Below are 27,883 nucleotides of genomic sequence, written 5' to 3'. Positions count from 1 at the left end.
CTGCCCAGCCTCGCAGCACCCTCTTCAGAGTGGCAGTAAGTCTCCATCCTGATCTCCATGCCCATGGAACTGTGGGCATTAGAATCAAAGCACGCACGTGTGTGTGTGTGTGTGTGTGTGTGTGTGTGTGTGTGTGTGTGTGTATGTATGTATGTATAAAACTGTCTCTACTCACTGATAAAATGACCCTGCAGAATTCCTGAGGAATGAACAGAAATTATTTCCTTTCTTTCTAGGCAGGCAGCTGTGCTGGGTGATAGAGAGTGAGTGAATAAGTTAGTGTGTGTGTGTGTGTGTGTGTGTGTGTGTGTGTGTGTCCCAGTCTGCCTGGGTTTTGGGGTGACTCCATTTCTCCACTGTGCTGCCATGTTTCCTCACTTGGAAGATGGAAATAATGCTCCATGCCCTATCCAGCAGGATTACTGACAACATGAAAATCTACCGTGGAGAATGCTCTAGCCCCTGTTGGAAACTGACCTTCAAACTTCAAGGATTCTTGAGTAGCCAAATTGAACTCTGAATGGTAAAAGAAGGGGTTGAGCTACTGGGGTATCTCCCGAGTCTGTGACATTGGCCACTCTCTTCCTCAGCAGTCCAAAGACTAGCCAGGCCTAGCAGGCTCCTGGGGAGTAACTTGCTTGTCTCTATACGGAGGCGATGGCTTCCAGAAGCATCTTCTAACTTGAACCCAAACTAGATCTCCCCTATATGCCCCCAAATAAGAAGACAAGTTTGGCTTCAATCTCTCTGGCAGTACATACTAAGTGCCAGCATGGACCAAGCCACTTCTGCTATTCTCATCTGCAGCCCTGAAGAGGCTGAGCCTCTGCTGTGGACACCACACTTCTAATGGAAATTCATTCTTCCTCTCACTTAGTTCTGTAAACCATACATTGATTTCCGTCGGGGATGCCTGGGTCATAAGAAATGTACAAGGTTCCTAAATTGTTCTTTAAAAAAACCTACTTTTTGTCTTTACGTGGCTTGGGGCATGCTCTATTGTTTCAAATGCTTAGAAAGGCATCTGTGTTTTGTTCATTGTTAGTTCCAGCTGTGCTTTTGATGGCAAAGCACAGGTGGGTGAAACACCCGCCCCTGTAGCATTTCCATAGGGAGACACGGGAGACACCGCTGCATTCTCCAAAGGGCACAGTGACTTCACTAGCCTGCAGGGAAGCCAAGCTGGGTTGATGGAAATGGCTGGTGCTTTCTCTTCTGACATCTTGAAGCCAAGCTGGAGAGGAATATGGAGAACTACTCAAAGGGCCTCAGACTGTTGTCTTTAAAAAAGGAGGAGGGTGGGGATAGCTCAGGTCCCCCAGAAAGCAAAACACAGCGGCAAACTAATGGCAAACTAATACTGAGAGGCCGGAAGCAAATGTGATCAATTATGTGCCAAGAACTGCTCAGCGAGTGGTCCTTTGCCCCTCACCTGAGAACTGCCTTTCCCAGTCCCTCTTCCTCACAGGGAATGTGCTCACAGCATGATCTTGCTCAGCCCAGGGAGGGTTCTGGCAGAAATGTAGCCTTTGATCTATTAGTTACAAAAACACCAGGAAAGGGTAAAAAACGATTGTTCTTCCAGGACAACGCCCCCTCCCAGAGCCGCACAGACAGAAGGCGAAGCTTTGCACAGCATCTGTGGTCTGCAGGCAGCCGCTGATCTGAGCTCTTTTCCTTCAGGTTTGATGCGGTGCACATCACTCAGCCCTGAGGCCAGTCACAGGCAGGTAGATCACTGGACAAGCCCTGAAACAAGGCAGCTCACAGCACAGGGAGAACGCAGCAGACCCAGCTAGCTTATGTTGTACAGAAGTCCCTGCATCCTGCAGCCAAGGTAAGCTGGTAGAGGCGCCCGGGGCACAGGTGCCCAAGGTTCAGCTGTGATACAGCTGTGCTCTCTGGTAGAGAGGAATCACACAGGATCCTCTGCCCTGAAACATACCTGGACCGGCAGAGAACAGAAAATAGGCCTCGGGAGCTAATGGCCTCAGGCGAGACCTTCCTTGTTCAGGATTCTTGGCTTCAATGAGGCTGCTAGGTAGATTCTTTGTGGTACCCTGGCAATGGTAGTAAAACCACGTCCCTCAGAAAGACTTACCAACGTCTCATGGCATGCCGACACTATCAGCTCCCTGACCTCATAACTAAAGAGTGTAAGACAGGAAGCTGCATTTGTTCCAATGGCTGCGACTGTTATTACACTCCTTCATGATCTGACGAGATGCTTGACAGAAGCAGCGTTAGGAAAGAAGGATGCATTTCGAGTTCACAGTTTGGGACTGCAGTCCACGGGGGAGAGGGAAATCACAGTGGCAAGGGTGAGGCAGGTCTCCTGCCGCATCTATGCGCTGGAAACATGTCTCAAGTGACACGCCGCTAAAACATAAGACATGCAACTATGGGTTAGTATTTATTTACTTATTCACTTTGGAGACAGTGTCTCACAGTGTAGACCAGGCTGGCCTCAAACTCACAGAGATCCGCCTGCCTCTGCCTCCCAAGTGCTGGGATTAAAGGTTTGTGCCAACCGTGCCCTATGATTGTGAGTTAAGAGGCGTCAGACCTAACATCACTGAGAAGCTTCTTGCTCTGTGTGAACCTTTGTTGTGCTTGCCACGAGTTCCTCAGCTGTGTGCCACAGATGAACGGTTCCACATCCTTTCACTAAGCCACATCAGATTCTTTGGGGGGGGGGCGGGGGTTTCACCCTTCTGTATATAGACCAGGAGTAGAAAACCATATCCCTTAGGTCCAGAGAGGGACCCAGCTTCTGTCACACACAGCACCGCCCAAAAAAATGGTGCTAACACTGCACACAGTTGATCAGTATTTGCCTGGGACTTGGATGGAACAGCCAAAGAAGACACGCTTTCTAAAACTTTCTGAGGGAAGAGAATAGGAGTCAGGGCTTCTGAGAAGGTGTGAGAACCCACCAAGAGAGTGAGGGAGACTGAAGATGAATGGAACCTGCTCACAAGCACATGGGCCCTGAGAACGATTCCATGGTCTCCTCTGACTCTCAGCCAACCATGGGAAGTGAAGCCTTTGCAAATTCTGCTGAAGTCAACTGGAGCTGCTAAGTGTCTTCCACTGGCCAGTGGCCGCCTTGCCCCACTGAGTCGATCTCATTCTGTAAGTCTCCACTCTGTAGCAGGAGGGACAAGGAAAGGGGATTTCCTTACTCCCTTGTTGCTTGGATGTGAGTCCCCAGGGTTGTACTGTGTCTTTGGAGTCAGAGCCAGTGACTTTACTCCTGGCTCATGGCAGATGTCTGCTCAGGAAGAACCTGACATCCCAGTCCATTTGGCCGCTCTGCCTGCAGAGGCTTGACAGGGCTGAGACCCTTCTAAAGGGGCACACAAGGGAGAGGCATCGTCCTCGTTTCTTTTCCCATTGTGATAAAATCCCTTGACTAGAGCAACTCAGGGAAGGAAGGGTTGGTTTCTGCTTCAGTTCAAGGTATGTCCTCCATGGTGGGGAAGTCGGAAGACCTTAGTTACACTGAATTAGCCACCGGGGGGCAGAGAGAGACGGATGCACACTGCTGCTCCACCCCCTTTTCCCCTTACATAGTGAGTAGGTCATGCTAACCCTTGGAGGTTCTTTGGAAATGGCGGTTTCCCTTCCAAGCACAGTCCTCTGTTAGGAATATTTTCTAACTGAGCCTCTCCGCTGGCGCAAAAAATCTCCAATCAAACCAGATTAGACCGAATCAAAAATGCCCGCGTTTCATGAATGCCATGGTCCCGGGTGGCCAGGAGCATGGGGGGGGGGCGAGACAGAAGGAGAGCACACGCAAAACCTGAAACCATGTGTTGCTTTTTCTGCCATGAACCTAAATACCCCGTGGGAGTGGTTCTGATTCTCCTGGTGGAGGGGTCAACACTTGGCAGGCTGGAAGTTGGAGTGCAACTCAATATTACATTTTAGACTCTTTGAATATAGGGGTATTAGAGGGCTGGGATCTCACTTTTGACCAAACATCTCAGAGACCTGGATACAGGGGCATTGGCTCCACTCTGGCCACTTCCTGCAGGCATGGGGCAATGTGTATGTGAGGGAGCTGGGAGTTGGTGCGCTCAGGCTCAGCGAGAGGTGTGGCTGGAACGGCATCTGGGTTGTTGTCATCTTGGAGTCCGCAGGCAGCTGTGTTTGGAGGGGGATGAGAAGGCAGGTGGTTAGGAGAAAAAATATTATTGTTGGCCTATGAAATGCAGCTAGCCATGGGATGGGACACAACAGCAGATAAAACCAGACTTTAGTTGGCATGTGTCCTTGATCTAGAAGAGTTGGTATCAATGGTGAAGTCCCAGGAACTGGTATAGGTCATTGGTGTTTTCTGGGGAGTGCTTTGTGGGTTGATCTTGGCCCAGGCAGCAGGATTGAACTGTAAAATATGCTTGAAACTGGCTGGGGTTAGCAAAAGGCTCTGGAGACTGCTAGGGTTTTTTGTTTTGTTATTTATTTATTTATTTATTTATTTATTTATTTATTTTTACCAGACCTCGTTAGTTGTTTTTTTTTGTTGTTGTTGTTTTTTTTAGTTGTCAATGCGTGCACTTTATTGACTCCACTGTGAACAGATACGAGCTAACAGCTGCTGATGTGTGCGGTAAAGTGTCAGGCCCAAGACCAGGGTGTGGGGCAGCTGTAGACAGTGGAGCCCAAGGCAGGACTAGAAGGCCCCAGAACTAAGTTTGCTGGCGTAAAGAGCAATGAGGACAATGATCATGATGATGCTGAAGACCAGGGCGCAGATGTTCGGGCACTTGGCAGTGGAGGCGTAGGCCTTTGCCCCAGTCACATCGCCCACCATCTTCCTGTCCCTGGACTTCACAGAGTGGGCATATGCTATGAAACCCAGGCCGCAGAAGTTCAGGAAGAGTGCATTGAATGTGGACCAGATCACATGATCAGGCGTGGAGATCTCAACAGGCATGTTGATCGTGGTGGTTGGTGCAGAAGTTGAGCTGTGGGGACCCCTCAGCGGACCCATGACTTGCTGCTCCTTAGGCATGGCTTGGCTTTTGAGGCAAGAGAGGCTGTGGTCCGAGCAGTCCAGCAGTGGCTGTCTCCTGGTGGAAAGGCAAGGATCCAGTAGTTGTCCACAAGATCCAAAGCGTCAGCTTTTGATGCTAGAGTCCCAGGGATGTCCTAGAGAGCTGGGTTGGAATCCTGAAGAAGTAGGTTCTAATACCAGCAAAGCAATGTCCCAGGAACAGGGGAGATGAAGGTTTTCAGTGAGAGTGCAGGCAAGCAGGCAAAAACCCCAGACCTGGTTTTTGATAGAGCAGCAGAACCTTTTTAGGAACCTGTAAGAGAACCAGAACAGACTTACATCTTGGTGTCATAGCAAAAGACTATTGCTTTAGGTTAAGACAGTTAGGGAAATTGGGAACCCTGGATTCTTTAAGATACACCTGAAACCTGTTAGGCACACCTGTTGTAGGAGCTGCGGGTCTCTTCCCACAGCCCGGCTCCTGTCTGCTTGGCTAGCTTATGCCCCAAAATAACAACATGGAAACTGGATTCTTTTAAACACTGCTTGGCCCATTATATCTAGCCTTTTCTTGGCTAACTCTCGCACCTGGACTAGCCCATTTCTAATAGTGTGTGTAGCACCCCAAGGTGCGCTTACCGGGAAGATTCTAGCCTACGTCCATCCTGGGTCAGGGCTTCATCGTGCGCGTCTTCCCGGGAGAGGGGAGCATGGTGTCTGAGCTCACTTCCTCTTCCTCCCAGCATTCTGTTCTGTTTACTCCTCCCACCTATGTTTTAACCTATGAGGGCCAAGCAGTTTATTTTTTAACCAATGACCTTCCTCCATCACACACCTGTCTATATTTTAGCAGGAAACAATATGAAGTAATAAGTTAACGGTACCTTAAGTTGTCCAATGCCATTAGACAGATCTGGGAGGGATAAATGAGCAAAAATGAGATAGCTTTTTAGGTACACAGGCAATCCCAAATCCTGTCCTTGGTCCTTGGAGAACACCAGTCTTGGAAGTAGTGCTTGCTGTTAGTTGCTGAGTACAAGAGGCCCAAAGTTTTTTCCTGTGTGTTTGTGGGGGGGGGGAGATTTAGTCTACTTGTCTTGGCAAGATGAGGAGATCGATCCCCCAAAAGGCATCCAGGAAGCTGAAGAGGTGGAAGGCCTCTTTTTGCTGTGTGGGTTGCTTTGCCAAACCCAAAGGCAAGGCCAGGAGGTGAAAGGTTCTTTGCAACCATGTATCTTCTCAGAGGAGCTATAGGGTGCTGTGGAAGCTGGCGTGTCTGTGTTAGAGGCTCTTTTGTTAAATGCCATACTCTCAGATCTGTAAAGGCACTTGAGAACTTGGTACCATTACCTGTTATTAAAGTGTGTGTATAAGCTAAATTTAGGCGTGTATTTTATCCAATAAGTTACAGTTTACCAATGATAGTAAATGTAAGAAGTTTAAAAGGAATATTTTAATAAGTCAAAGAATCTTAAAATGAGCACACATGCACACAGAAACATTTATAAAGTTACAGACATACTGTGGCCACATTATCAGCTGACCAACCCAAAATTTTGGCATAGGCAGGCAGCAAAAGCCAGACAAGGACAGAGGTGATCCCATAAAGGACCAGACTAGCAGATGCTGCAAGAGGGAACAGAAACATAAGGACAAAACATCCATACAGTTTTAAAGTGGAAGGACAGGGGAAAAACCGAATCCATTGTAGAGAGTCAAACAGCTAGAGGGAGGGAGGGGCCCAGAGTGATCCCAGTGTAGGTGGAAGAAACCAGAGAGTAGAAGGAGGGGAGGGGGAAACGGAGAGATGGACAGATTTTTTAAAATCCCAGAGTGAGAGGAACAGTAAACACCTGGGGGGCGGGGAGGGGATCAGAGTGATCCCAGGGAAGGCAGCAGGGGCCAGCGAAGCATAGGAAACAGTTGATGGGTGAGGGCCTTTCTGAAGGGACGGGTGGTGGCCTCTGCTGTCCTTGGCGGGTGGAAAGGGAGTCAGGTTTAGATCCCCGAGTCGGGAACTTGAGCTGGCTATGCCTCTGGCAGTGGTGTTGAGTCCCGTGGGCTAGAGAGAGGCAGAAGTGGGGACAGGACAAACTGCGGGCTACAAATCAGTGGAGAAGGAGAGGCGGAGGCAGGGGACAGGAGTGTGCATCCAGAAATCGGGGGTTACAGAGCCTTAGATAGCCCCAATGTAAAAGGATTTTTTTGCAAAAAGCTGCTCAAGGACATTTGAGTACTTGGCTTGGAATTGTAAGGACCCATTTTAAAAGTCTATGCCCAATGGGACTCAAGTCTGTTGCAATGCATCCATCAAACAGAGTCCTTGAGTCAAAATGGGGGTACATGAGAGTGGGGGACGTCTCCCCACACCCATGTCCCGTCTCAACGAAAGCCTGGCTTTTGCCGTGTGGATCAGGCTCCTGGCATGCTCCACAGCTTCAACAAAAGCCCAAAAAGCGAATGAGTCACCCTGGGGACCCTACTGGCATAGAGCCAAAAGAAAGGGAACTCACCGAGTCCAAATTTGAGTCTGGCGGAGGGCATGGGGAATGAGCATTTTCTAGCATGGTGGAAAAAATAGACCCATCTCAGTGGAACCTCCAAGATGTTGGGAATATTTCCTAACCAAGCCTCTCTGCCAGTGCAAAACACTCTAATCAAACCAGATTAGACTGAATCAAAAATGCCCACGTTTAATGAATGCTGCACTCTTGGGTGGCCGGGAGCATGGCAGGGGAAAGACAGAAGAACACTCACAAAACATATTCCTTTTTCAAGCCCAAACCTAAATACCATGTGAGAGTGAGTGGTCCCAAACCTCCCTGGGGAGGGGTCAGCACTTGGTAGGCTGGGAATTGGAGTCCAAGTGCTAGGCAATTCCCAGGCGAGGAGCTGGGGTGACTCTTTCAACTCAACATTACATTCTGGACTCTTTGGATATGGGGGTGTTAGAGGGCTGGGGTCTCACTTTTGACCAAACATCCTCCATCTCTGAATCATATCTGAATCAAATAGGCTGGGTGAGTATAGAGAACTTTGGGCGGAAGGCATGGTTTGAAGACACTGTCCAATCACAGCAGGTTGTGCGTGGCAGCCTCTCGGGTATATTCCCGTACAAGCACGGACTGTTGATCATTGTGTCAAGGACTGTGCCTACGTAGGAACAGAACACAGATGAGATTCTGTGTTCCTGGCCGCTGAAACCCCCCTGGAGGGAGCTCCTTGGGGTATCACTTGTTTTCTCAGGACTCATGGGGAAGGGGATGCTTCTGAGAAAACCTGCCCTTTTCACATTGTGGCCGTGAGCAGCCAGCCAGCCAGGTGGTGCCTGCTCAGGAAAGTCCCCCGAGGGGCAGCTGGCTAAACAGAAGAGGATGACAGAAGCTGTTACAGATACAGAGCCAAGGCCAAGTGCCCCCACGTGTAGAGTTGTACTGGTGTTCTAGGAGAGTGTGCCCTTCCAGGGGTGGGTGTGTCTCTCCATCACCAGTCCTGCCTGCTTAGCACATCTGGCCACTCCCTTGAGAAACCAGCCCCACTAACACCAAGTCCTAGTTCTTGAACATCAGAATCCTGTCAGCTGTTACCTCAAGCTATTTACATCCCAGTAAACATCAACTGAGAACATGTCCAGTTATTGTTGGGTTTTGGATGGGGGCGGGGGCGGGGGGCTCCTCGAGAGGGACAGAGAGATTATAGGGACTGAGGAGTTTATTAGAAGAGTTAATAGTGCCAGGGACGGAGAGGCAGCAACACAGTGGGGTCTCTGCAGGGAGAAATCGGAATCCACGCAGCAGGAGAGGAAGTCTCCTGTCAGCCCTCTGAGGATAGGGTGGGTTTCACAGCGAGAGTCTGCAGTGGGCTCTGTGGTTCCCAGGCTGGAGGCAGGGAAGGGGTGGGAGCTGAGTGTGAACAGCACCAATACCCTTGTGACATCAACTCATTTCCCAGGTGAGGGATCTGGGCCCTGGGACTGTCTGTTAGCGCAGGACTCACAGACAACACAGCTAGGTGCCTCAGTTGGGTGCCTGTCTGTATCCTTGAAAGGGGAGAGAAAGCTACTGCTGACTGTGACCGGAGCCACAGCCAAATGCTAACATCACATTCGTACAGTTCTGCTGTGCAGCGCCTTCATGTGAGCGCCCAGAGAAAGCAGATGCCAGATTTTTTTATCAGCAGTGTGAGGCTCCTGGGACTTACTGCCTTCCCAGGTGCCCTCTGCAGAAAAGAACTTGGCAAAGCTCATCCACGTATGGGAACTACTGCCTTCTGGAGGACAGGGACGTGGCCAATGCCCTCTGGCCGGTGACGTCTGCAAGCCCTTTGTACAGGTCTTCAAAGCATGCTTTGTTTACGAGACAGCTTGTTTGTATAGTAGATTCAGTCCCAAGTTTCTGAATCTAGGAGCTTCTTAAACATTGTTTAATTAAAGTTCTTAACTGACTTTCTTTGCCATTCTAGAACGAGGCAAGGATTTGTTCCATGAAGTAGAATGTGTTCTCGAAGTCTATTTTAATCAGTTAAACTAGAATTCTTTTATGAATTGATGACCTGGTTTTTTTTCAGGGTTAACAACGTTCAAATCTAACAGGCAGAGGCCCTGCTAACCCATTCCCCTACACTTAGAGACAGAGCCTGTGTAAAGACTTTTTTGGAATTCCAAGAACTTTCTCTCAGGCTGAGTAATTGGATCTGACTGGAATTCTGACTGGAGTGTCCCCAAATCTGCCCTAGAGTGCACAGAGAATCAGTTTGGATCACTTTTTCTCCAAGTCCCCTCTTTCCAGTCTTTCCCTGAGTGTGAACATAGCCTGGCTCTCTGCTGACTGAAGGAAGCCCATCCTGGCTGGCTCTCAGGTCCTAGAGAGGCTGAAGTCAGCTCAGCATAGGCAACCTGGTGTGGAGATCAGCTCTTGAGTAATAAGAAGCTGTGGAATCAGTGGAATCAAGCCTCATGCTGATTTCATCTTTGAAGTAAATCATACAGAGCTTTGAAAATCAAGATAATTTTCCTCTAGAAATATCTTACTTTTATGTGGCTTTTGCAACAGTGTTTATTTTAAACTCAAGACCATGCCAAAGAAAGGCATGCGATTTTTATGCTTATCAGAAAAAGCACACGGAGAGGATGCCTTTGAAGGGAGTCCGACGTTGGAGCAAACGGAGTTTGCTATGGGGTCACATCTAGTCCTTCTCAGTTGTGTCTCATTTTTCTTTGGCGGCTCCGTTTCCTCACTGTGGCCATGACAAAATACTCTGACAAACGCCACTTAAGGGGCAAGGGCTCATTCAGCTCACAGCTCTAGGTAACAGTCGGTCTCTCACTGCAGGGTCTGCATGGGGGCGCGGCAGGCACAGTCAGTCACGTGGTCACACCGCAATCACGGTAGAGCACCTCTGAGGTGAAACAGGATCCCTAGGAGATTGCAGGCAACTTTTCTCACCTTGCAGGTTAGCACAGTAAGGAATGTCTGTAGAGACCAGACCGCGTGTCTCACTTGGGCTAAGAGTTCCAGGAAGGAGAGCCTGCAGGAGAGGAACACAGGTCTGTGGCAATAACTTCCTTAGTCCCAAGCCCTCATCCCACTCCTGTAAAGAGAGATTCATAGCCGGGATCTACTGCTGGCGGGCCCCTCAGTTTTCCTCAGGGGAGAGGCTACTCCTTGCTGTGTATGCTAATAAACACATCTGTTGAAGGTCAGACCCCTGTCTTTTTCGGCCTCTTGTCTCTTTATGGGGCCGCAGAATCTAACGGTCAAGAAGCAGAGGGCAAGAGGCACATGCATGCTGGCACACAGCTTGCCATCTCCACTCTTGTGTAGTCCAGGATGCCCTGGCAGGTATCAGTGTCGTTCAGAATGGAGATCCTCCCGTCTCATCACATCTCATCCATTAATGAGATAATCCCCGTAGACCCGCCAGCGGCCAGTCTCCCCAACGATTCCTTACTCTATCGAGCTAACAAAAATCACAGGGAATTCTGGCCAGTGGACCATGAAGAAGGGAATGAATGAATGAGTGAACAAATGAATGCTGGAGAACGGTCCAGAAACCTCGGCAAACCTAACAAAGGGCCAGGCAAGACAGACAAGGTGACTAGTAAGTCAGATTCCAAGACCTTATGAATTTAATCCATGTCAGACTTTGGGGAGGGAGACAGAATGGGGATGGGGTGGGGTAAGGGTGGGGGTGTCGACCCCACAGCCCAGCAGGACCCACACAAGTCTGGATATGGTGACCCAGCACCTTAAGCTGTAGCTGTCCGAGATTCACTTTTGCTTCATCGGTTTTAAATGTGGAATAAGGTAATTTTAAACTTTTTGTGGGTGTGACATTTTCCCAAATAGACTGAATCTTAAATTTAGATGTGGGTATTGTGTAACACGGGGAGTAAGTATCTGTGTTGTCTGAAATTTTGAATAACCAAGAGCAAGGGAGGCAGAGTGACGACTTCACTGCGTGCTGGGGACATAATGTCATCAATGGGACAGTCCCAAGTGCATCTGGCGAGGAGTAAAAGCCTCAAGATAGAGGCGAATCCTTAGAGAATGCACACACCAGCATCAGGACCCTGGGGCTGGAGAAGGGTTTCTCTAACGGGGGTTGATGACATAAGCCATGGGAACAAAGGGAAGACAGCATTCGACAGTGATCTGAAGAGCAAACGCACCAACAGGAGATGTTTTAGCAGCTCATAACAGTGTATGAATGGGGCGGGTACTGCATGGCGTCCTTCAGACCAGTCTGGTATCTCCTCAAGAGAGACAACTGCTAAACAACAGAGCCGGGGCTGTTCTGTGATATTTAATGGTGATGATTATCATAATTATTATAACAGCTTCCATTTGGTTATTCAATGGGCCAGGCACTTTCCCATGCACTTACATACTTCATTACTTCATTTTTAGAATAACCTGCAATATAGGTTAAAATTTTCACTTAAACGTTGCTCAATTAGTTAATTCTTTGGCTGAGTCTCTCTCTCTCTCCCTCCACCCCTTCTCTCTCTCTCTCTCTCTCTCGCACACACACACACACACACACACACACACACACACACACACACGAGGAGCAGCATGCCTACACACTGCTCACACCAGCCTGGGCCGAGGGAGAGCGTGGAGCTAATGCTAGGACAGCAGGCCCGGCTGGCTTTCTGCTCTGGGCTTCCTGGTGCTCCCTTCATCTCCACACAGTATCGCGACATCCTCTGGAGATAAGTGCGCACCAGTGCACACACAGCTGCTTCCCTGTCTTAATGATCGCACCGAAGCCCCTTCTATAAATGAGCTGTAATTTATTCAGCCAGACCCCTTTAAGGAGCGTTTGGACAGCTGCCAATCCTTGGCTCTTAAACCCCGTTTGTGCAAGAGATACCATGATTTCACAAATGGACAACTGCCCGGACTCAGCTTCTCAGAGCGGATCCCCGCAGATCCCTGGACCGCCTCATAAGGTTTTCTTTCCCTGCTCCAGTTCTCTGCGAGGCCATCTCTCTCTCTCCACAGACGCCCACTAAAGCGACATCACAGTCTGTAGACAGGAATGAGCTGGAGCCCAGCTGCCTTCTGCAGGCCACACATTAAAAATACTGTGAAATGTAAAACAGTGTCCTCTTTTCACTGACTTTTAACAGTACAATTTTCATGTGGTGGAGTTATTTTTATTTTTTTAATATAGTAAACATCTTTTGAATTTCTCATTTTAGTAAGCTGGGGAGACAGCTCACCCAGTAAATGCTTGCCTTGCAAGTCTGAGGACCTGAGTGCAATTCTTAATACTCAATGTTAACAAAACAGCCTAGCAGTGGCGCACACCTTTAATCCCAGCACTTTGGAGACAGAGGCAGGCCTCTCTGTGAGTTTGAGGCCAGTCTGGTCTCAGAGAGTTTCAGGACAGCCAGAGCAACAAAAGAAACCCTATCTTAAAAAACAACAACAACAACAACAAATAAACAAACCACCCCCTCAAACAAAACAAATGAAAACCAAAAAACAACAAACAAAGAAACAATAATAAAAAAATAAACAAACCCCAAAGGCCCAAGTGTGGTGGTGCATACTCAATCTCAGTGCTGGTGAGACAGAGCCTGGCAAATCCCAGGGGCTAACTGGCCAGCCAGCCTACCATCCTCAGCAAGCTCCATGTTAGAGAAAGGACCTATCTCAACGAGCAGCAGTGGGCAGCAAAGCAGCGGTGGGCAGTGCCGGGGGAACAAGACCTGAGCATGACCTCTGACCTCCGCAAGCATGCACACATACCCTTACACACAGGAAAACCCTAATTTTAACCTCTGACATTGTAAATATCCATGGAATCCACATAACTGAAAGCTTTGCGGGGAGTGGGGAGTGCAGCCATTCTTGTAAGGTGGTGAACACTGCGGCCACCACTTAGGAGGATTACAGGCTTGTACACACGGTACTGAGGGGTTTTGTCAGCCTTCATCCCACCAACAGAGAGTAAGATGCTGTCTTCCGTTCATCTTGAAAACAGTCCTGTGGAGCCCTTGAAATCTGTACATACCTGATTGCTGAAGAGGTTTATTGTAGTTTCATTTTGCATTTCTCTTCTGTTGCACACACGTATACACACACACACACACACACACACATACACACACACACACGTGACATGCACACAGACCACACGAGTCCACACGCACCACTGACTAGACACACACACTTGACATGAACACAGACCACACAGGTCCATCCACACCACTGACTACACACACACACACACACACGTTTGAAGTCCACAGTGGTGTGATCAGGCTCACAGTTTTCCCATTTTCTACCTAGATAAGGTGCTGGCTTCCTGATTCTTATGTTCCCTGTACACCAGCCTTTGGGAACTCTGCCCACCTCTCACACTGGATCTTTCCTGGGCTTCCCATTTTGTTCTGATGTTTTTCAACAACTGGATGAGGAGGAACCTTCCCGGCCCCTGGAGTTACTAATTGAGCTGACTGGCCGCTTGGCCAACAGACCTGTGTCCCGGTGGGGTGTTTAACCGGGTCTGATGTTGAGTGAGACTTCTGGTTTGCAGCTAAGGCTGAGCTAGAGACAGAAGCTTCTCTAAGATGCAGAGGGAACCGTCTCCAAACACCAGGTCCAACTGCGTGTCAAGACCCACTCACAGGTCCACCGTGGGGAGTGTTTGGGTGAAGTTTAGGGTTTTTTCTATATAAGATCAGGTCATGCGAGGGGAGCTTTCTCTCTTCCATTTGGATACACTTCATATTTTAACATCCTGAACATCCTAGGGCCTTCTAAGCAAGACTCCACCAGCAAGCGCGGGGTTTCTCTGAAAATCAAAAGTAGAACGTGCATGTGTTCTGGGTTCTGGCTTCAGAGTCTTGCACTGTAGATGGGAAATAAGAGCAGGAAAGACCGTGAGGCTCACCCAAGGTGATAGATCATTCTGGAACCAACATCTTGGTCTAAATTCTTCCGGCCGCAACCGGCCTAGAAACCATTAATGGCTGACTTAATACTATTAATCGCTCTCATTTCCATTACAAATGCTTCCTGCTCTGCTCCCTGCCAAAACTCTATGCTTTATTAATATGTATTTATTCTTTTTAATTCGTTTTACCCTCCAACCGAAGTTGTTCCTCCCACAAGTGCCATCCTTTCAAAGGATCAGATGGCGCTAGCATTTCCCGAGAGGCGTTGTCTGTGCGGGTTTTCACAGAAAATGACATGGGACAGACGACTTAGAAGATGACCACCACGGCGACGCAGGCCCTCCCACCATTCGCCACGTGGCCTTTCCGTTTTTCCCTCACACATGGCGTCCCTCACGTGTGAGTGTGTTGAATGATCTAGGCAACTGTAGCTAACCTGATGTCGTGACCTGGTTTCGCCAGCACATGCGGAAACAGATGTAATGACAGGATTAAGGGTGAGCTCAGGGGCGCTGCATTGGCCGCCCCCACTCCAAACCTGGAATGATACAAAGATGAGCCCAGCCCTCGGCAAGGATGCCCCCCGACATATGTGATACATACCACATAAACGTTCAGAAATGAAGCATAGCTAAGGAAAAGTATATCTTATCTCCCCAAAGCCCCAAATTACACTCTAAACAAATAAGACTCAGCCAGAGTAGCAGATGGGCCGCCTCTAAAGATCTCCACTCTGTGTCCATTGTTCACTTGTGTCTGAGGATGCAGAGTGGCCAGCAGCTCCGCTGCCTTGACCTCCACTGTGGCGGACCACGCCCTGAGCTAAATGAACCCTTCTTGCCCTTCGGCTTCTCTCACACACCCCTTCCTCACAGAGTGGAAGAATCAACATCAGCACTGACTTCCAGGGAGGACTGGATGTGTCTGGAGCGATGGTGCCCAGTGGGTGATGGCCATATCGTGAAACCAAACTGAATGTTTCAAAATAGCAATGAGGAAAGAATTTCAAGTTTTCATGTGTTTGTTTCATGCATACAAATGTTTTCTCTGCCTATATTTCTGTGCGTTGCCTTTGGGCCCAGTGCCTGAGGAGGCCAGGAGAGGGTGTTAGATTCCTTGGAGCTGGAGCTAGAGATGTTTGTGAGCTGCGAGGTGGGCGCTGGGAACGGAAACCCGGGCCTCATCCAAGAGCCTCACGCTGCTCTTACTGCTGAGCTGTCTCTCCAGTCCCCCAAGGGAGGATGTTTAAACCTGAAGCAAAGAAATGATGACCAGCTAGATATGGTGGCTCACACCTTTGCCCTCAGAACCTCAGAAGTTAACTCAGGAGAATTGCTAGGTGTCTAAATCCAGTCTGAGTTCCATAGTATAGTGAGTAGCTGGGCCATGCTGGGCCTTAGAGTGAGACCTTGTCTCAAAAGACAAACCAACCAAACTAGAATGTTTATTATTTGTGGAGGTTGATATGCTTAGCCTGACTATTACACCATGCACACACATATCAAAACACCACATACTGAGTGGTGAGCTCCTCACTCAGAAAGGTGATGTAGGAAACTTGCAGTTCAAGGCCTTCCTGGGCTAAGTAGCAAAACCAACCAACCAACCTAAGGTCTGGGGATGTAGCTCAGTGGAAGAACTTGCACACGGGATATGAAAGGCCCCATGTTCCAGCCCCAGCCCCCACAAGTACACACACCCACACACACACACACACACAGCATGCACACACATACATACACATACACACACCACAAGCACACACATACATACACACACAGACACACATACCCCACACACCACACGGACACACATACACACATACACACACCATACACACACATACACACGTATACACACACACATAGACATACACCACACACACACCACACGCACACACATACACCCACAGACACACACATATACACATGATGGAGGAAGGTCATTGGTTAAATAAAGAAACTGCCTTGGCCCTGATAGGTTAAAATTTAGATAGGTGGAGTAAACAGAACAGAATGCTGGGAGGAAGAGGAAGTGAGCTCAGAAACCATGCAGCTCCTCTCAGAGGCAGATATGATAAAGCAAGCCGCCAGGTCAGACATGCTGAATCTTTCCCGGTAAGACCGGTGCTACACAGTTTATTAGAGATGGGTTGATGGGGATATCAGAATTAGCCAGTAAGGGCTAGAGCTAATGGGCCAAGCAGTGTTTAAATGAATACAGTTTGTGTGTTGTTATTTCTGGTGTAAAGCTAGCCGTGCGGGAGCCGGGCGGGACCAAAAGCAGGCCCGCAGCTCTCTACAACACACACACACAACACACACACACACACAAACACACATCATTGGGCATCACATAAACCCATACAAATGTTGACTGGGAAAAGAACAAGAGAGAATCACCGTGATGGCTGGTGGTTTGTGGCTCAACAGTGGCAGCCCCAGCTTCCAGCCACCACATAGCTTGCCCGGAGCCAGGGCTGGTAAAGTTAGTTTCTCATTTCCAGAATGCCTTCTTGCATCTTTGAAGACTGCAGGTCATGGCACCACTGCTGACAGGATGGACCCAGCGGCTTACACAATCACCGCGGTGGCCTGGCTTCTGAGAGGAGCTTCCCTGACTCCTCCCTGGCTCATGCTGGCTATGTGACAAGGCAGGAACACCTGATCCTGAAAGCAGACATATCTGAGAAAGCACAACCCTGTGGGCAACTGAGGCATAGACAAGACCTGTGGCTAAACAGAAGAGCTCTCCAGCACACCCCGATGCTAGGATGTGGGAATCTGTCGCCATGGTGTTCGTGGCAGCTTCTGTTAACTTGCTTGCATCACGGAAAACGACAGGAAGTTTTGTGCTTGTTGGAGCTGCGCTCTGAAAGAGGCAGCGCACACCTGAGGGTGTTTGTCCACAGTGTCTGGTGTCTTGTTTATGCCGCATGGGACTGATCTGTGGGGACAGGGCCTTATAGAACAGAACAAGTTGGCTATCAGCATCAGGAGTTGATGGCACCATAAAATCTATGAAGAAGCGAAAAGGAGTTCCCCCAGTCTCAGAATGGGGCACTGTTGGCACCTTCAGTCCAGCCTTGTGGCTCTAGATCTGAGGAGGATGGATCTCAACCGCCTTAAGCCTCTTGACATGGCCCTCATGGCTGTTTCAGGGCTAGGGTTGGGTGTGGTACTTCAGAACACTCTTTAAAGTAACAGGTAGCTTGACTTTTCTAGTGACACAGGATTTCTTGGTAGCGGTGGCTCCAGAAAGGTACACTAAGGCTTTCTGGGAGGAGACACCAGACCATGTCTCTTCAAGAGGAAGAAACATGCACCTCAAGAGGAAGAAGTGCTTCCTCTCAGGGGAACACGCACCAAGGTCACCACAAAGAAGGGGCCAGGCACACACCTCTGGTCACTTGGTTATGGCGGCTTAGCTCTAACCTGACACAGCTCTTCTCTCCCAGCTGAGAGGTCAAGCTGGCGGTGAGAAAGACAAAATCATCCTGTCGTGAGGATCTCTCCTTCGCCTTTGTGGTTGGTGCTGTATAGAAACACTTTCTGTGTAAGCCCAGGAGTCAGGGCTGAGACGGGACGATGGGAGGGAGGAGGCTCCTCGGTCATGGAGGCCATCCTTGCTCACTGCGACCTACTCTGCCTCAGGCGGTCAGATGACAAGGTGGCTATTGGCTTGCCTGCCCAGTAAGAATTCCAGACAAATGGCAATAAAAACACTTCAGCATACTGAAGTATGCACCAAATATTACATGGGCAATTTATATTAAACAAGTTTTAACTATAAATTCAGATTTAAGAGAGCAGAGCTGTGGAGATGGCGTAGCGGTTAGAACACTTCTGTTCTTTCAAAGGACCAGAGTTTGGTTCCTAACCCAAGTTGCGCAGTTCACAACAACCAGCTCCAGGGGGTCTGATACCGTCGTTCTGACCATCGTGGGCATGAACACACACACATACACATGTATGCATTTACACACGTACGCACACACAGGGTTTTCGTTTTTGATAAATTTAGCTACTTTGTCTAATTTCACTTTTATTTTCTGAGGGGAAAATCCTAGTATGCAGAAATCGTGGGGTGGGTTTCATTGAGATGTTTCACTGTTTTGATTGGTTTGAATTAAACTCCTGTGAGCCCTGAGTTTCAGTAACTGAGAGTGGAGACAGAGGCCCCTCCCTTCTTTAGCTCCAAGGTACAGCACAGGACTGAGGTAAGCCAAAGGAAGCCCTAGTTCACTGGACTCTGGGAACTTCCTTCCATGGCCCCAGGTCTTTGTCCTGGTGAGTCATCCGAAACCTAGGGCCTTGAAGCTTTGGCCTGGCCCACAGCTCACCATGTGGTTACCGTCTCTCCATGCCAAGCACCAAAACCCCAGTAGAAGCGGCAGCCCCCGCCTGCCTTCCCAGCCTCAGAGCTGGGGTCTAGGTCCTGTTCCAATTTATTCTGACAAAAACACCATTCATGCTAGCTCCCCCGAGCTGCACCACTATTCAAGACACCCCAGAGAGTGCCTAGCCCTGGAACACGTAGAAATGCCAAGGTGCGTGCCTTCACACACACAGAATTTCCTGGCATTCCCCCTGATAAAACCAAGGACCGCAGGGAACAAAGGTCCTCCAGGGGCCTGGGACTGCACCAGACACAGTGTGGCTCGCCGACCTGGAACTCGTGCTCTCTGGTCGAAGGGACAATAAGGAGAGCAAAGCCAGTGTGGTGACAGGACATTTTCTAGGGCTGCTTCTACAGGCCACAGTGCCTGTCCCCTGGCCCGCTGTGGCTGCCTCATCCCTGCTGTGCTGGCGCCTCCGAGGAGGAGAGCTGCGTGCTCGCGGACAGATCCATCCATCCTCGTCAGATGGACGCTCAAGGGCGGAAGGCCATTCCGTCAGACACCCGGGATCTGCAGAGTGTCAAGAGGGCCAGAAAGTGCTTAGCTGTCTGCGTTGTCAGTTCCCGGGGCCAGAAACAGCAAGCTTATCAGAGATAAGCAGCATCTCCAAACCTCGGGGGCCTTTCTAATCTGAGGTGCCGGATCCAAACCAGCAGAGGGAAAGGTCAGGAGTGTATTTTGAACTGCGGCACCGTTGATGTCGTGAAGGATGCCCTGGCAACTGTAGACTGGCGCTCCCAGGAGGCACCGGCTCTTCCGTTTGTTCATCTCCACGGCGGCGATCACTGCATCTGCCGCACATCTTCAGAATTTGTGATGTGAGCCAGGCTGAAGCATTGAGATTGGGCCGCAGCTTTGAGTCCTGTGGTACAGAATTGCTTCCAGTGTGATGGTAAACCGGGGGTGTTTAATGAATCGTCACTCCTTGACGACTGCTCGAGTGTGCAACATGAAGGATACCTTCTTATTACCCATGGTTGGGGGTGTTTATGAGGAATTCAAGTCTGGGGGATTTTAATCCTCCATTACACGAATCACATGAAAACCTAGGTCATAAGGGTTTCTTTAATTGTCTTTAATCCACAGCTCTCTCTTCCCAGAAATGATTTATTTCTAAATCAAAGTAGATTTAAAGTCTGTCACTTCCATCATAGCTCAGAAAATGTGCCCCAAACGTAGACCTGTGCCAAGTTCATCGCGTGAGCCTTCTAAAAGCTTTAGGACTTAGCCCCAGAAAATCCCAGGCTGGCCCGTCAGGTGATGGCCACCACAGGTGAGTGTGCTGTTTGGAAACAAAATTATTAACATCCAGTTTCTCAGCCTTGGTTAACAGAAATGGGCTAAAACCTTGGGAAAACAAAATCAATACGTTTTTAGAGTTCCCTTTAATGTAGGTCAATACAGCCAAGAAACTGTCTAACTTAGGTTGTCTAAGTCAGAGTTCCTACATCACATGCAGGAAAATGTTATTAAAAAACGAAACAAAACACCAATTACTTATGGATTTGGTTCTTACCTCAGAAACACTCTGCACCTTCAAGGTGTTAAACTGGAGGCAGCCTTGGGCTCAGCGGAGGTGTGCCAGCAGGTGGCATCCCCAGCTGCTGAAGGACAGGGACTAAACTCTGGTCACTGCAGGCTTGAAAAATACAGTTTAAAACCAGAGCACAGCCAGGCTGGTGGCAGAGGCCTATAGCTGTAGCTATTCGGGTGACTGAGGCAGGATGACCAAAAGATGTGCCTGAACAACAGAGTGTGTTAAAGGCCAGCGTAAGTAACTTAGTAAGACTCTGAAAAAAAGAAAAGGGAAAGAAAAATTAAAGGGAGAAGAGACAGAGCGCGGTTGTAGAGCGTGGTGGTAGCAGAACGAGGTTGCGCGCAGTGGTAGAACGCGGTTATAGAATGTGGTTGTAGAGCGTGGTTGTAGTTCGCGGTTATAGAATGTGGTTGTAGAGCGTGGTTGTAGTTCGCGGTGGTGGCAGAGCGTGGTTATAGAATGCAATTGTAGAGTGTGGTTGTAGCTCGCGGTGGTGTCAGAGCGCGGTTACAGAATGTGGTTGTAGCGCGGGCAGTTATAGAATGTGGTTGTACAGCGTGGTTGTAGGGCGGGCAGTTATAGAATGCGGTTGTAGAGCGTGGTTGTAGCGCGGGCAGTTATAGAATGCGGTTGTACAGCGTGGTTGTAGCGCGGGCAGTTATAGAATGCGGTTGTAGAGCGTGGTGGTAGCGCACGGTGGCAGAGTGCTTGTGTGGCCTCTGTGTAACTCTCAGTTCAATCTCAGTTCTACAAAACAGAAAATAAAACCAACAAAAAAAACAATAAAACCCGGCAAATGTCAACAGCATCATGGCTAGACTCACTCTGACAGACAGATGGCTGCCGACTCTGTAAGACAAACCGAACAAACGCAGGCCTCAGGATGGGGCTCCCCGTGGACAGCTGCGAGCTGGACCAGGAGAGCCTTAAGTGTGGACACGGGAGGACCGGTAGATGCCCCGGAAGTGGCTGCCAACTCTGAGACAAATGAAGTGTGTGGGTCCTGGGCTCCCATGGTATAATGAACGAAAGAAATACAAGAGCCCAAACACCATCATGGATGGAGACTCATTCAATTGTGTGAACAGAAATCTACTAAAAGAGCATGAGATAAATACATAAACAAAAAACAAATGGAGCCCTTTTAATTTGGTTTAAATTGGCTTCTCCTACTTGAATGACAAAGTTTGGCCCAAAGTGGCCTCCGTATATAGTGAACTGCAATCTATCTTGATGTGTAAGCAGGCTGTATCCAAGCTAAGTAGGTACATGGTAACCAAGCAACCGAGCCTCTGCCACTCACAGCAGCCAAACCCTCAGCTGGTCCTCAGTCTGAAGGCTCTTAAATTATGCACAAGTAAGACAGAGGGGTTCTGCACCAATTGGGGGGCTGTGTGGACATACATGGACTTACTTGCCAATGAACACGGCTCACCCTAACTGCTAGAGAGCACCGAACCCCTTGGTCCTGAAATACTGTTTCTAGGAACTTTTGTTTGTTCAAATAACCCTGGCTAAATCTGACCAAGGTCAGGTTTTCTGGCCTGTTTGGGAAGAAGTTTCATTTTCTCCAGCAAGCCCAGGATGAACTGGGAGGCTAAGATGTTTACAGCTTTTCAGAAGGCCATGAGAAATCCCTTGAATTTGGGAGAGACTCATGGATACTGCTCACTACGGACCAACAGGAGAGATGGTGGAAGTGGGTTTTCACAGGTGAGCAGAGCAGGGAGGGGCTCTGTCCGCGCGACGTTTCTCTCCTTCTCACGGTCACCCTCAGGGTACACAGGAGTCAGAGCTGAGGAACCGGGAGACGAGACACTAACAGTCCCAGCTCCATAGCTCTGTGCATTATGGGAAGTGAGTCCTTGGGCCACAGGCTGATTGTAACCACATAGCGGTGTGTGCTTGGAGAAGCCAAGGTGGCTAGGATGTCATTGGGTGGTGTGGAAATCCTTCTGTACATGTGGTGCTTTGATTGGTTAATGAATAAAACTGCTTTCGGTCAATGGCTTAACAGAGAGAGAGAGAGAGAGAGAGAGAGAGAGAGAGAGAGAGAGAGAGAGAGAGAAGGCGGAGTCAGGGAGATGTCATGTAGTCACCAGAGGAGAAAGACCCCAGTCACCAGCAGGTACCTTATATAGTTCCGTGTGGTTATTTTGAATCTGGGCAGCCAGGAAGGAATAAGCATGCCTCCTCCAACAACTGGGCACTATAATCCCTGGGTCCTCACTGTCTGTGCAGCCTGTCAGTGGCTGAGCCATCAGTGTGGCAACATGTCTCTAACACAGTGATGTGTCCAGTGCCTGCTCTCCCCTGGCCTGCCTAGACCACTGCGGCATGTACTAAGCCATGAATCCTGTGCTGTTTGCCAAGCTTTCAGGTTGAGAAAATGCACATTTTCTAATAAAGTATAAAGCATAAACTAAGCAATATGCTTTGACTGTCTACTTTTTTATTGAGGGTTTTCTCTAGATAGAATGGAACCATTTGGCTCCCGTCTGCCATTTCTTTGATTTCCTAAGCCATGTTTCTTGGGGTTCTCGCTGACCGAGACTGTAGTTAGCTCACACACTACAGGTTTACCCCTCTAAAATACTAGCCCCCAGATGTCAAAAATTTCATGACTAATGCTGACTTCTGGTCTATGGTTCTCAGAGCAGGGCTGGCCATATAGATAGCTCCATGTGACTGGAGACTGGACAGGAGAGCCAGGCAGTGTGCAGGGAGCCAAGCTTGGCCAGGCATCCCGAATGCTTTTTCTTTAATTTCTTTATTTTTTCCATACCAGTCCCAGTTCCCTATCACTCCTCTCCTCGTGCTTTCCCTCCTTTCTCCTATCCCACCCCCGTCTGCTCCTCAGAGAGGGTAAGGCCTCCCCTGGGAAGTCAACTAAGTCTGTCCCATTGACAGAACTGTTGAGGCCCCCACTTCCCCCACCCCTGTGCTTAAGCTGAGCAAGGTATCCCTCTATAGAGAATGGGCTCCACAAAGCAGTTCATGTCTTAGAGTTAGATCCTGTCCCACCACCAGTGGCCCCATACTCTGCCCAAGCCACACTGTTGTCGCCTGTATTCAGGGGGCCTAGTTCGTCATACGCAGGTTCCCCTGTTGTCAGTCCAGAGTCAGTGAGCTTCCATCAGTTCAGGTTAACTGATTCTGTGGGTTTCCCCATCATGGCCGTGACCCCTTTTTTCATATTATAGCTCACCCCTCTTTTCTCCTGGAGCTCAGGTTGTTTCCAGGTTCTGGCTATGACAAATAATGCTGCTATGGACATAGTTGAGCACATGTCCTTGTGGTGTGATTGTACCTCTTTTGGCTCAAAAGTGGTATTGTGGGGTCTTGAGGTAAAATGATTCCTAATCTCTGAGAAACTGCCATCCTGATTTCCACAGCAGCCGAACAAGTTTGCATTCCCACCAGCAATGGAGGAGGGTTCTGCTTACTCCACATCCTCTCCAGCATAGGCTATCTTTAGTGTTTTTTATCTTAGCCATTCTGGACGGTGTAAGATGGAATCTCAGAGTTGTTTTGATTTGCATTTCCCTGATGACTAAGGATGTTGAGCATTTCCTTGGATTCTTCAGTTGAGATTTCTGTTTAGATCTGTACCCTATTTTTAATTGGATTATTTGGTAGTAAGATGTCAAGTTTCTTGAGTTTTTGTCTGTTTTGAAGATCAATCCTCTGTCAGATGTGGGGTTAGTGAATATCTTTTCCCATTTTATAGGCAGCCATTTTGTCTTGTTGACCATATCCTTTGCTTTACAGAAGCTTTTCAGTTTCAGCAGGGCCCATTTAATTGTTGCTGACAGTGTCTGAGCTATTGGTGTTATATTTAGGAAATGGTCTCCTGTGCCAATACATTTGAGGGTACTTCCCACTTTCTTTTCTATGAGGTTCAGTGTTGTTGGATTTATGTTGAGGTCTTTGATCCATCTGGACTTGAGTTTTATGCATATTGATAGGTATTTGCATTTTCTATGTGTTGACATCCAGTTATGAAAGCACCATTTGTTGAAGATGCTTTTTTTCACACTGTATAATTTTAGCTTCTTTGTCAAGTGTCAGGTGTCCATGGGTGTGTGGGTTAATATCAGGATCTTTGATTAGATTCCACTGGTCAACCTGTCTCTTTTTATACCTATTTTAAGCTGTTTTTATTACTGTAGCTCTACAATAGAGCTTGAAGTCAGGAATGGCGATGCCCCCAGGTGTACAGGGTTGTTTTGGCTATTCTGGGATTTTTGTTTTTCCATATGAATTTGAATTGTTCTTTTGAGGTCTGTGAAGAATTGTGTTGGGATTTTGATGGGCATTGCATTGAATCTGTAGATTATTTTGGTAAGATTGCTATTTTTACTCTATTATAATTTTACCTATCCATGAGCGTAGGAGATCTTTCCATTTTCTGATATCTTCTTCAATTTCCTTTTTCAAAAACTTGAAGTTCTTGTCATACAGGTCTTTAACTTGTTTGGTTAGAGTTACCACAAGATATTTTATGTTGTTTTGGCTATTGTGAAAGGTATTGTTTCTCTGATTTCTTTCTCAGCCCATTTATCATCTGAATAAAGGAGGCTACTGACTTTATTTATTTATTTATTAAAGATTTCTGCCTCCTCCCTGCCACCGCCTCCCATTTCCCTCCCCCTCCTCCATCAAGTCCCCCTCCCTCATCAGCTCGAAGAGCAATCAGGGTTCCCTGACGTGTGGGAAGTCCAAGGACCACCCACCTCCATCCAGGTCTAGTAAGGTGAGCATCCAAACTGCCTAGGCTCCCCCAAAGCCAGTACGTGCAGTAGAATAAAAACCCATTGCCATTGTTCTTGAGTTCTCAGTAGTCCTCATTGTCTGCTATGTTCAGCAAGTCTGGTTTTAGCAGTAAAAAACAAGGACTTCTTGAATTTTGCATACAAAGGGATGGAAATAGAAAACACTATCCTGAGTGAGGTAAGCCAGACCCAAAAAAGAGGAACATGGGATGTACTCACTCATATTTGGTTTCTAGCCATAAATAAAGGATATTGAGCCTATAATTCGCGATCCTAGAGAAGCTAAATAAGAAGGTGAATCCAAAGACAAACATATAGGCATCCTCCTGAATATTAACCTTCATCAGGTGATGAAAGGAGACAGAGACAGAGACCCACATTGGAGCACCGGACTGAAATCTCAAGGTCCAAATCAGGAGCAGAAGGAGAGAGAGCTCGAGCAAGGAACTCAGGACCACGAGGGGTGCACCCACACACTGAGACAATGGGGATGTTCTATCGGGAACCCACTAAGGCCAGCTGGCCTGGGTCTGAAAAAGCATGGGATAAAACCGGACTTGACTTTTTTTTAAAAAATCTTGTATCCTGCCACATTATTGAAGGTGTTTATCAGCTGTAGGAGTTCCCCGGTAGAATTTATAGGGTCACTTATGTAAACTATTATATCATTAGCAAATAGCTAAAGTTTGACTTCTTTCTTTCCAATTTGTATCTCCTTGATCTCCTTTTGTTCTCTTATTGCTCTAGCTAGGACACTATACTGAATAGATATGTTCCTGATTTTAGTGGTATCGCTTTGAGTTTCTATTCATTTAATTTGATGTTGGCTGTTGGCTTGCTGTGTATTGCCTTTATTATGTTTAGGTATGTTCCTTATATCCCTGACCTCTCCAAGACCTTTATTATGAAGGGATGTTGTATTTTGTCAAAGGCTTTTCAGCATCTAATGAGATGATCATGTGGTTTTTATTTTTCAGCTTGTTTATATGGTGGATCACGTTGACAGATTTTTGTATGTTGAACCATCCCTGCATCTCTAGGATGAAGCTTACTTGATCATGGTGGATGATGTCTCTGATGTGTTCTTGGATTCAGTTTGACAGTATTTTATTGAGTATTTTTGCATCAATGTTCATGAGGGAGATTGGTCTGTAATTCTCTTTCTTAATTGTGTTTTTGTGTGGTTTGCATAATAAGGTAACTATAGCCTCATAAAAAGAGTTTGGCAGTGTTTCTTCTGCTTCTATTGTGTGGAACAATTTGAGGAGTATAGGTATCAGCTCTTTTTTGATATTTGGGTAAGATTCTGCACTGAAACCATCTGGTTCCGAATTTTTGAGGGGGTGGTTGGGAGGCTTTTGAAGACTATTTCTATTTCCTTATGGGTTATAGATCTATTTAATTTGTTTATCTGGCCTTGATTTAATTTTGGTATGTGGTACTCATCCAGAAAATTGTCCATTTCCTTTAAATTTTCCAATTTTGTGGAGTACTGCCTTTTGGTTAGTTCGGATAAAGGTTTGCCAATCTTGTTGATTTTCTCAAAGAACCAACTCTTTGTCTTATTGATTCTTTGTATTGTTTTCTTTGTTTCTATTTTATTGATTTCCAGCCCTCAATTTGATTATTTCTTATCGCTTATCCCTTCTGGATGAATTTGCTTCTTTTTGTTCTAGATCTTTCTGGTATTCTGTCAGTTTGCTAGTGTGGGATTTTTCCAGCTTCTTAATGTACATTTAGTGCTATGAACTTTCCTCTTAACATTCCTCTTTCATTGTGTCCCATAGGTTTGGGTATGTTGTATAGTCATTTTCATTGGATTTTAGCAAGTCTTTAATTTCTTTCTTATTTCTTCCTTGATCCATTGGTGATTCAGATGAGCATTGTTCAATTTCTATGTGTTTGTGGGCTTTCTAAAATTAGTGTTGCTGTTAAATTCTAACTTTAAGCTGTGCTGTTTGATAAGACACGTGGGTTATTCCAATTTTTTTTATCTCGTGAGATTTGCTTTGTTACCAAGTATAAGGTCAATTTTTTAGACGGTTCCATGGGGTGCTAAGCAAAAGGTATATTCTCTTATGTTTGGATGGAATGTTCTATAGATGTCTGTTAAGTCCATTTGAGTCACGACATCTGTTAGTTTCCTTATTTCTCTGTTAAGTTTCTGTCTGGCAGACCTGTCCAGTGGTGAGAGTGGGGTGTCTGAGTCTTCCACTATTAGTGTGGGGCATTATAATTTAAGCTTTAGTAATGTTTCTTTTGCAAATGTGGGTGCCACTGTATTTGGGGCATAGATGTTTAGAATTGAGATTTCCTTTTGATGGATTTTTCCAGTGACTGATATGAAATGTCCTTCTTTGTCCCATTTGTTGATTTTAGCTTGAAGTCTATTTTGTTAGATATTAGGATAGCTACAACTGCTTGTTTCTTAGGTCCATTAAATTGGAAAATCTTTTCCCAACCCTTTACTCTGAGGTGATGTCTGTCTTTGAGGTTGAGGTGTGTTTCTTGTATGCAACAGAAGGATGAATTCTGTTTTCGTATCCAATCTATTAGCCTGTCTTTTTATAGGCAAATTGAGTCCATTTATATTAAGGGATATTAATGACCAGTAGTTGCTACTTCCTGTTATTTTTGTTTTTTATGGTTGTGGTGGTGGGGGATTGTGTGTGTGTTTCCCTTCTTTGGGATTTGCTGCTATGAAATCATCTGTTACCTGTGTTTCTGTAGGTGTAGCTGACTTTCTTGGGTTGGAGTT

The 27,883-nt window shown here is 47.4% G+C and overlaps 1 pseudogene; it reads right to left on the bottom strand.

Annotated features, from left to right (window-relative positions):
• Positions 1-4,564: 4,564 nt before the first annotated feature.
• LOC142842615 (interferon-induced transmembrane protein 1 pseudogene) lies at positions 4,565-5,254 on the bottom strand (annotated as a pseudogene).
• Positions 5,255-27,883: the final 22,629 nt, after the last annotated feature.

The sequence above is a fragment of the Microtus pennsylvanicus genome, chromosome 1, assembly GCF_037038515.1.
Source record: "Microtus pennsylvanicus isolate mMicPen1 chromosome 1, mMicPen1.hap1, whole genome shotgun sequence".
In the NCBI taxonomy this organism is placed as follows: domain Eukaryota; kingdom Metazoa; phylum Chordata; class Mammalia; order Rodentia; family Cricetidae; genus Microtus; species Microtus pennsylvanicus.
The sequence above is the reverse complement of the archived record's forward strand: the minus strand, read 5'-3'. Positions and strand labels throughout refer to the sequence as shown.